We start from the raw sequence: 11308 nt of genomic DNA, 5'->3' as shown, positions 1-11308 counted from the left end.
GTTAGCAGATCATCTCAGAACACGGGAAGGGAGAAAATGAGGTGCACAGGGTACTTAGAGATCAAAGGACTGGGCACTTAGTCTGTTGCGTGTCTTGAAGAATTAAGTGGATAGGTGAAGTGATGGCAGTTGGGGGGACAGGAAGGGTACCCATTCCTACTGAGTGCTCAATGTTGTTGCTTCTAGGACCTCTCACCTGACAGAGCAAGGCAATATATATATGTATATATACTTATGTATATACACGTATATGCAAATATTTTTAATGTAAACATCTATATCTATTTTAAACTAAACATGAGTTCCTAATGGTGTCACCAACTCTAATTGACTGACACATGGATCAATCTATTCTTCTTCCCTCGTTTGTCCATAACCTCCCACTCTAACAGGGAGAAACCTGGCTCCCACCGTCTGCCAATCATTTACTTAACTGTCTAATCCAGTACACATGTATAGTACTTTCAGGATTGTTAACCCGTATCCTCATGAGAAACAACCTCGTCTACTAGAGTACAGTGCTGATGTACAGTTCTTTTGCCTTTTGTGTCTTAAAGACACTACTCTTTTCCAAAGTGACTTAGGTCAGCATTTTCTCCCCATCCCTTTTGGTGAGGTTGTTTCATACATTTTTTTTTTTACATCTTTATTGGAGTATAATTGCTTTATGTTTCACATTTTTAACACAGATTATTTTGTCACATTTGGTATTCCATCCTGGTATCCTCTGACAACCTAAATGATTTTTAAAATATTTTCATATATTAAGACTCACTCTTTATACTATAAAGCTCTTGTATTTTAACAAGTTCATAGAGTCATGTATCTGTCGTTGCAATATCATATGGAGTAGTTTCACCAGCCTAAAAATTCCCTGTATTTTATGTATTCAGCCCTCTCTTACTCACCTCCCCTCCAGGAAACCTGGCAACCACTGATCTATTTACTGTCTCTGTTGTTTTGTCTTTTCCAGAATGTCCTAGAAATGGAATCATATAATATATAGCCTTTTCAGGCTATTTCCTTTCACTTAGCAATAAACATTTAAGATTCATCTATGCCTTTGCATAGCTCGATAACTTATTCTTTTTTATTGCTAAGTAGTAGTCCGTTACTTGGATGTACTAGCTTGTTTATCCATTCCCTATTGAAGGACATCTTGGTTGTTTCCAATTTTTGTAAAGTATGAATAACACCGCTATAAACATTCACATGCTGGTTTTTGTGTGGCTATAAATTTTCAAATCAATTAGGTAAATAACTAGGAGTGTGATTGCTGGAATTCATGGTTAGATTATGTTTATCTTTGAAAGAAACTGCCAAGCTGTTTTCCAAAGTAGCTATTTTGAATTCTTACCAGCAATGAATGTGAGTTCCTGTTGCTCTACATCCTTGCCAGCAATTAATATGTTTTTTTAAATTTTATTTTAGCCTTTTTAATAGATGTTTAGTTGTATCTCGTTGTTTTAAGTTGCAATTCCTAATTACAAATGATGTTGAACTGTTTTTCACATACTTTATTTACCAGCCGTATATCTTTGGTGAAGTTTCTGTTCAGATCTTTTGCCCTTTTTAAATTGTATTGTTCGTTCTCTTGTTGTTGAGATTTAGGAGTTCTTTGATTATTTTGGATATGAGTTCTTATCAGATATGTGTTTGCAAATATTTGTCACAATATTTTTTCAAAGTTTTGTCCTTTCATTATCTAAATAGTGTCTTTCATGGAGTGACAGATTTGAATTTTAATAAAATTTACTTACCACTTTTTTTCTTTCATGGATTGTGCTTTTGATGTTGTATATAAAAATAAGGTCACATATTTTTCCATCTTCTAGAAGTTTCGTGGCTTTGCATTTTACAGTTAGATCTATGATCTAAGTTGAGTAATTTTATTTTGTGAAACATGTGAAGTCTAATTTTACATTTTTTACATATGGACATCTAATTTTTGTAGCACCATTTTTTGAGAAGATTATCTGTTCTCCAAACAATTGCCTTTGCTCATTTGTCAAAGATCACCTGACTATATTTATGGCAGCCTGTTTCTAGGCTCTCTATTCTGTTGTATTGACCTATGTGTCTATTATTTTGAGAATAGAATGCTATCTTGATTGCTGTCTCTTATAGTAAGACTTGATATCAGGTAGTGTCAGTCCTCCAGTTTTATTTTTCTTTTTCAATATTATGTTGGTTATTCTAGGTCTTTTGCCTTTCCATACAAACTTTAGAACCAGTTTGTCAGTATCTACCAAATAATTTACAGAGATTTGGTTGGGATTATGTTGAATTATAGGTAATTTGGTAAGAATTGAATTTTAACAATATTATGTCTTCCAATCTATGAAGGTAGGATATATTTCCATTTATTTATATCTTCTTTGATTTCTTTTATCAATGCTCTATAGTTATCTGTACATAGAATCTTATAATATTTTGTTAGATTCATGTCTATTTCATTTCTTTGTCCTAGTATAAATGGTATTCTGTTTTTAATTTTAAATTTCTTATTTAATTTTAGTAAACTGTGTCTTTCAAGGAATTTGTTCATTTAACTAATTTGTCAAATTTATTGGCATACAGTTGTTCACAATTGTTTTTACTATTTTTTAAAATGTCTGTGGAATCTGGAATGATGTACTCTCTTTCATGAGTGAAATTTGTAATTTGTATTTTTTCTCTTTTTTATTGATAAATCTAGATAGAGGCTTGTATTTTATTAATCCTATCAAGAGACCTATTCTCAGTTTTGTTGATTTTCTATCATTTGTCTATTTTTTATTTCACTATTTCTACTTTGCTTCTATTTTATTGTTTTGTTCCTTTTGCTTTAATTTCCTCTTCTTTTACTAGCTTCTTAAGATGAAAGTTTAGATCAGTGCTTTTAAATGTTTCTTTTGTCTTTTCTAGGTATTTCCCTTTAAGCTTTGCTTTAGCTGCATTCCACAAAATTTTGATGTATTTTGCTTCCATTATCATCCAGTTCAAAATATTTTCTAATTTCCTTTGGAATTTCTTTTTTGATCCATGGGCTATTTAAAACTTTGTTGGTAAGCTTCCAAATGTTTAGGGATTTTCCTGATATCTTTTTGTTATTGACTTGTTGTGTGAAAGATCATACTTTTATTTGTTTTATTATTTTTAGAGAATATGCTTTGTATGAATTCAGTTCTTTATAATGGATTGAGACCTTTCATGGCTCAGCAGCTGATCTATCTCATGTATATTCCACATACACTTGGAAAATACGTGAATTCCACAGTTGTTAGGTGTAGTGTTCTATAAATATCAATAAGTTTAAAATTGGCTAATAGTGTTGTTCAAGTCTTATATATATTTATTAATTTTTAACTTTTTGTGGTTCTATAACTTTATTTGACAATCAGCAGTTAGTTCTCATCCACATTAAGTGTCTGTAGATTTTTGGAAGTGGTGACAGGTATATAGGTAACCAAGGTATAGAGCTCGTTTGGTGAATCTTCATGTTCATTACGTTTTCTGCACATGGGCATGAGATGGGACATTCCTTATTCCTTTGGCCCAGACTGCTTTGCTAAGCTTGGTGTCAATGCGTACATCTGGAGTTCTCATCTCCTTCATGGCAAAGTTCAGGATTTCTTTGAGTGCCTGAGGGACACGTTTCTTGAAACCCACTGCATGGATGCTCTTGTAAATGTCGATAGTGTATTCTCTGGTCACCACCTTATTGATGGCAGACCGACCCTTCTTCTTCTCCCCACCCTTCTTCGTGGGAGTCATTCTGCCAGGCTCTGGTTGGAAAACAATCTTTAATATATATGTTTTAATCAATTACTGGAAAAGAAATGTTAAAATCTCCAATTTTAATTGGAATTTGTCTTTTTCTCCCTTAGCTCTGTCAGTTTTTGCATTATTTTGAAGCTTTGTATTAGATGCATACACATTTAGGATTATTATGTTTCCTTAATAAATTGTTTATTGCATCGTTATGAAATGCCTACCATTATCTCTGGTGATACTCCTTATCATGAATTCTACTTCTTGTGATATTAATGTAGCCCCTACAATTTTCTTCTGATTAGTTGTTTGCATGGTATAATTTTCCCAATCTTTTGTTTTTTAAGCTCTGTCTATACTTGAAGGCCATTTCTTGAAAGCAACATATAATGTGTGTTTCCTACTTGTCTAGTTTGACGATCTTTACCTTTTAATTGTAGTTTTAGTCCACTCACAGTTGAAGTAATTATTGATATGTTTGAATTTAAGACCACCACTGCCTTGTCTGTTCTTTGTTCCTCTTTCCATCATTTCCTTCTTTTTAAATTAACCAAGGATTTGAAAAACTTATTCCATCTTAACTCATCCATTGGTTTTTAGCTATTTTAGTGATTGCCATAGGGATTGCAGTATGTGTCCTTATATTACCATAGTCTTCCTTGAATTAATATTATACTTCTTTAAGTATAATATAAAAAACTTATTATAGCATATTTTAAATGATCTCTCCCATTCTTAGTACTATTATTGTCTTTCATTTTACCTCTGCATTTTTATAAACCCCACAGTACATTTTTATGTACTTTGAATAGTAAATTGTATTTTTAAAAAAGAAATGAAGGTTTCCCTGGTGGCACAGTGGTTAAGAATCTGCCTGCCAATGCAGGGGACACAGATTTGAGCCCTGGTCCGGGAAAACCCCACATGTCGCTGAGCAACTAAACCTGTGTGCCACAACTACTGAGCCTGTGCTCTAGAGCTCATGAGCCACAACTGCTGAGCCACAACACTACTGAAGCCCACGTGCCTAGAGCCCATGCTCTGCAAAAGGAGGAGCCACTGCAATGAAGAGCAGCCCCGCTCGCCGCAACTAGAAGAAAGCCCATGCACAGCAATGAAGACCCAATGCAGCCAAAAATAAATAAATAAAAACAAAAAAATAAATGAGAAAAATACTTTCTGTTTACCTGCCTATACATACTTCCTGACATGCTTCATTTCTTCATTTATGTTACTGTTTCTATCTGATATCATTTCCCTTCAGCACAAAGAGTTTTATATTTCTTTCTGCTGGGGAAGATTCTCTTGGCAATTGTTTTTGTCATTTTTGCCTATTATTTTTAGAGAATATTTTCACTTGATATAGAATTCTAGGTCAACAGACTCTCTTTGTCCCTCTAGCACTTTAAAGACGTCTTGTCATTTTCTTCTGGCTTGTACTGCTATGGATGAGCTGTCTGCTCTCCTTCTTCTCATTGTTCCTCTTTAGAGAACATGTCTTTATTTTCTGGTTGCTTTTAAGATTTTTCTCTCTGTCTTTGGTTTTCACCAAGTTGAATATGATTTGCTTAGGATTTGTTAAGCTTCTTGGGTCTGTCTGCTGGTATTTTTCATCAAATTTGGAAAAAAATGTAGTCATTATTTCTCCAAAATGATTTTGACTCCCATGCTTCCTCTCATTTTGGATCACCTGTCTTAAATATGTGAGACCACTTGATATAGTTTTACCATCACTGGTACTTCTACTTTTTTCTTTTTCTCACCCAGTCACTGAGGCTTGGAATACTCTGCACTGGCTGCAAAAGCTTTCACAGTTAGAGTCAGGACCTAAAACACTGGAAAAGGTAACACATAGATTTGGAGTCTCATCAAGGTATAAGTAACCCCAGATGTTTTTATGAGGGTAAGCTATTGTGCAGAAGGATGAAGATGAGCTGAAGCTATTTTAGAGAGGAGGTAGAAAGAGAAAAGGCAGGGAGTAAAGGAAAAGACCCTATGATTAGCAAAGATAAGCTGTGGGGATGTCACAAATTGGCTTCCTAGTGTTTATTTTCTGAGTGGTAAGGAAAGGAGTAGAAATATTTGACAAACAATCCTTTATATTGCCCACCCATTTCTGGTGAATAAACTCAAAGAGGCAACTGAGCAAAGTTTGAGAGAGAAAGTGTATTTTCCACCTCCAATGCTCTCGTTTGGCTAACATAGGTTAGAAAAAGTGTTACCAGAGGAACTGATACCCTGACTTATTGTATCAGATAGCGACTTCTCTGGGTCTCCCAAGATTCACCCCTCTGTCACGTCTCCTGCCTGGAGTCTCTTCAAAAATCTGTGAAAGACCTCGAGCAAGTCAGGTAGCAATGACTTTTAAAGTTAAACAACATGTAGTCTATTTATGTTCTCTTATCAGGGGTAAATCAGAGCAATTAATGAAATCAATTGATTATTTTTTTAACGTCTTTATTGGCGTATAATTGCTTTACAATGGTGTGTTAGTTTCTGCTTTCTAACAAAGTGAATCAGCTATACATATACACATATCCCCATATCTCCTCCCTCTTGTGTCTCATTATTAATTAAATTAACTAGCTTAAGTTAATTAATTAAAATTAAATTGGAATGTAATTAAAATTTTCTCCTTGGAGGGAAATTAAAAAAAACAAAAACGTTGAGAAACTTTGCCTTGAGCCTCCTCAGATGACCCATAAGAAGGCTTGTTCGATGATGCGCCACAATTAATTTTAAAGAACTCCCAACCATATTTTTGTCTTATTTTAAAGTTGTAGATACTTTTTCTTAAATGAAGAGAGCCATAGAGTAGAAATGGCTGTCCAGCACACCTAGATAAAGAGGGCCAGAGGCATCTAGCTTCAGATTCCCTGGAAAGGGTGGGAGCAGAAACATATCTTCTGCAGAATTCAAAGAACCCAGTGTTCAGCTGAGGGGTAGTCAGACCTGGGGTAGACCAGAAGCTGGAAGTGAGAGATGCAGTGGCAGCAACCATGCTCAGCCCAATGTATGCCAGAGCAGATAGACCACGTCCAGTCCAGCCATGTAGAGCGTCCCAGCATTCTCACATCCTTTTGGACTGTACCTGCACCCGTAGTGGTAGGGTCAGAACTGGCTGTGAATTGAATTCGATTACATTTCCAGCAGACGGCCCAGTGGGAACTCAAAATGGAAATAAAGTTCAGGTAAAGAAGAATATAGCACATCACATTTCTTATATCCCTGCCTTTTTGGCCTGAGATTTTGTCTACTATGTGAACTTATGAAGAAACGCCCATCCGATAATGTGATGTGGACAGAATGCTGGATCCCTTAGATGAGCAGAGCCGCAGAAGAACATACACTGGGTATAGGTGGAAATTCTTACACGTGATATGGGTGCATAGGGATTGTTAACTTCTTCAAGCAAAAGCTAAAAATTCCAGTGTTGAATTGGCAGAGATGGTGGTCTTTCTTCAGAAATTTCTGCTGGCCGCCTCTTCTCCTTTCCCCACTTGTCATCTTTCCAGGTGGTAAAATCCTGTCTGAATTTTAGTGCTTAGGATTTTCCTCATGAGCTGCTTGAATCCCAGAAAAAAAGCCCTGAGCACTGTAAAGTGAGCTCCCATGAATAATCCTTAAAAATTTTACTGCCAAATAAGATATTCAGTTCTGTGGGCTGAGTTAACCAGCTCGGCATAGATGACAATGATGGCCCAGGGCCCGTGTCAGCCCCTGCTGCCCTCAGTTTCTTACCCCCAGGAAGTTCCACTGGAGTCTTTGTAGTGTCAAAGTGTAATTTTTGGAAAGTTGAAAATCTAACTCTCATAGAGATATAGAGGAAGCTTGTATCAAAGATTTACTCAACTCATTAGTGAGGAAGCCAGTAAGAAATAAGCTGATTCAAGGAGAATTTGAGGAACTGAGTATTTACACGCATTTAAAAAATGTTAGAATGAATTGCCAGGTTAGATACAAGACTTGTTGGTACCCTACAGGACAAATAAAGCCAAATCTTTGGGGTTAGTTTATATCACAAACAGAAATCATTAATAGTTTTCTTGGACAGAAATCTATAAGTTATGAAACTTCACAGGACCTAATTACTAGACAACAAAATCAAACACAGGTATGTTCTCCTGGATAACTGAATAATCTTTTGGTCAGCTTATTAAGCCATGTCCCGGTATGACATTGAAAGGACATGATTCCTCCCCCTTTGCCTTATTTCCATGTTTTAGATAGTATATCTTAACAGCAGCTCTTTGAAATGCTGGTGACAGTGTCTAGAACTTATCTCTGAGCTATGAGCCCTGCTTAGTCAGCATTTTTGGACATGAATATATATACATCAGAATTGAAGAAAAAAGCACATTGCAGGAGGGCTCTGGCTTGGAGAGGAGAAGGGGACCAAATGGGTGGTGTGGGGAATTAATTTTTTTAAAAAATATTCTGTTGTTCAGGGAAGACATATGGGAACATATGTTTATGTATGACTGATTCACTTTGTTATAAAGCAGAAACTAACACACCATTGTAAAGCAATTATACCCCAATAAAGATGTTAAAAAAAAAAATATTCTGTTGTTAAAAATTTTTTTAGTCACTGAGCTTCATGTGATTAGTACTTTGGATTCAACAAAAGATTTTGGCACTGTTTGAGTTAGGGTGTGGAGAAAAGGGAATCCTCTTGCACTGTTGGTAGGAATGTAAATTGACACAGCCACTATGGAGAACAGTATGGAGGTTCCTTAAAAAACTAAAAATAAAATTACCATATGACCCAGCAATCCCACTACTGGGCATATACTCAGAGAAAACCATAATTCAAAAAGACACATGTACCTCAGTGTTCATTGCAGCAATGTTTACAATAGCCAGGTCATGGAAACAACCTAAATGCCCATCAACAGATAAATGGATAAAGAAGATGTGGTACATATATACAATGGAATATTACTCAGCCATAAAAAGGAGCGAAATTGGGTCATTTGTAGAGCATGCATGAACTTAGAGATTGTCATTCAGAGTGAAGTAATTCAGAAAGAGAAAAACAAATATGGTATATTAATGCATATATGTGGAATCTAGAAAAATGGTACAGATGGACCTGTTTGCAAGGCAGAAATAGAGACACAGATGTAGAGAACAAACATATGGACACCAAGGGGGAAAGAAGGGGTGGGATGAATTGGGAGATTGGGATTGATGTATATAAATTAATATGTATAAAATAGATAACTAATGAGAACATGCTGTATAGCACAGGGAACTCTACTTCATTTTGCTGTACAGTAGAAACTAACACAACATTGTAAAACAACTATACCCCAATTAAAAAAAAAATGGAAAAGAGAGTGAAGAAAACAGGTTGCTTGAATTCTGGTTCAGCCACTGACTAAATGCATGACTTGATCAAGTCACCTAAGATTGCTGTAGGTGACAGCTGGTCTCCAAAGATGGCCCCCAGTGAACGCTGCCTCCACTTTAATACTCTCATGCAATTCCCTTCCAGGGTGGCTTGGACTGGCCCTGTGCCTCCCTTTTAAGCAATAGAACATGGGCTAAGTGACACCACCTAAGCCTTGGGAAGCCCTGACAGCCTCTGCTTTTGTGGTCTTAGAAGTCAGTCTGTACATAAGAAGTCTGACTGTCCCACCGGAACGAGAGGCCATGCGAAGGGGCCCTGGAGGATGAGGGGCACGTGGGGAGGGAGATCTCAGCGGGAAGCTCTCTGGTTCTGGACATGTGAGTGATGACAGCATCCTGGACACTCCAGCCTACATGATGTTGAAAGCACTGGAGTTAAATGCCTTAAAAACAAGTAAACAAAAAACCATTTAAAACAAAGCTAAAGATGACATTGCCAAGCAAAGGTTGACTGTGTGCGGGGCTTCCTGGTGGGAGGTGAGCCTAATGAGAAAGGAGGGGTTTAGCGAGGAAATTAAGATTAATTGCAATGTTCAAAAGTTGTGGTATATTCTTTTTTTTTTTTTTTTGCGGTACGCAGGCCTCTCACTGCTGTGGCCTCTCCCCGTCGCGGAGCACAGGCTCCAGACGCGCAGGCTCCGGACGCGCAGGCTCAGCGGCCATGGCTCATGGGCCTAGCCGCTCTGCGGCATGTAGGATCCTCCCAGACCGGGGCACGAACCCGTGTCCCCTGCATCGGCAGGCGGACTCTCAACCACTGCACCACCAGGGAAGCTCCTGTGGCATATTCTTTTAAAAGAAGCCAAAGATGCACCATTTCTTGAGTTATTGCAAAGTTGTACAAATCACTGGAGAAGATGTCTTAGGGAAGAAACCTGTGTGAAAGGTGGGGAGAGAAAGGGAGACCCCAGATAACCAAATAGGTCTTTTCCATCCGATGTGCATGGTTTTATAACTGCATAGCTGGGAGCTTGGAGTAAACCTGAAAATGAAAGAATTACTTAAGGATGAGATTTACTATAGCAACAGAATATTTGTCATCTAAGGAGATCTAGTTGAAAACAAGGCTTACAAGATTTTAAACAGAAACATACTTTATTTTCAATAGTTTCATGATTGTTTTAAAACATTTGAGCCTACCCTAAGATAAACCATACCCTCCATAAGTCTTGTCTTCAGAATAATTTTTGAATTCAGAAGAGCTAACCTTTGAAAATATGTAATTCAATGTAAAGGAAACCTTAGCTTTCTTTACCTTGAATTCTTTAGAATAGTGAATTTTAGTATTTACTGACTTTGTAAATACTGAGGGTTTTCAAGTCCTCCCATATGATGTCAATAAAGAACATAAGTATTAAATGCAGCCTTAGATGTGGTTCTTAGTTTTCCCCCCCCAAATTTGAAAATGTCCAACCTCAAGTGGTTTCTTTATGTACACTACTTGTTTCTGTGTTAGGGACTCCGTTTATGTCCTGTGAGCATCTGCAGATCCCATGGGGTGCATGTTGTGTCTCTCTTTTCTTGAGATCCAGGAGCAAGGCAGGAAAAGATTTCAACAGGTCCTGAAACAGGGACTGTTTTATATTACAGGGATATAGAAAATAAGAACAGAAGGTCATGGAACTGCATACAAGAAGAACAGCTGTTGCAAAAGAGATGCAAACATAAACTCTATTCTGAGTTGACTCTTCTTCTCAGCTCTCAGCACTTTTAATCTGGAAAGCTCTTCAGAAATCATTAAATCTCCATTCTGATAGCCAATCACAAAGATGGAAATAATATCTGATGTTGGAAGGAATCTTTTAAAACTGTCTAACATTATAGGTAAGGACTCTAAGGCTCATAGAAGTGAAGCAACTGGTCTAATGACTCATGATGGATTAATGGTAGAATTTGGAAAAGGATGTGAATAATGTTCGTGAAACACTTAAGAAAATATTTTTCAGGCAGGGAAATCATGGACAATGTTTATGTCGTGGCATTATTTGTTTCTGTATATTTGCCTAACTGCAAATTGTTTTGTACAAAAATGCATTTAGGAGCTTTCAAACCATTAGGATTTTTTGACTCTGAGTTGAGAAAATAGACATAAAGGAACTTCTGTACATATGAAAACTAGTACATGGGTGTCTCTTTTATA

At 36.8% G+C, this 11308-nt stretch overlaps 1 pseudogene; it reads right to left on the bottom strand.

The window, feature by feature from the left end:
* Positions 1 to 3384: 3384 nt before the first annotated feature.
* LOC137227102 (large ribosomal subunit protein eL31-like) lies at positions 3385 to 3756 on the bottom strand (annotated as a pseudogene).
* Positions 3757 to 11308: the final 7552 nt, after the last annotated feature.

The sequence above is a fragment of the Pseudorca crassidens genome, chromosome 7 (genome assembly GCF_039906515.1).
Source record: "Pseudorca crassidens isolate mPseCra1 chromosome 7, mPseCra1.hap1, whole genome shotgun sequence".
Classification (NCBI taxonomy): Eukaryota; Metazoa; Chordata; class Mammalia; order Artiodactyla; family Delphinidae; genus Pseudorca; species Pseudorca crassidens.
The sequence above is the reverse complement of the archived record's forward strand: the minus strand, read 5'-3'. Positions and strand labels throughout refer to the sequence as shown.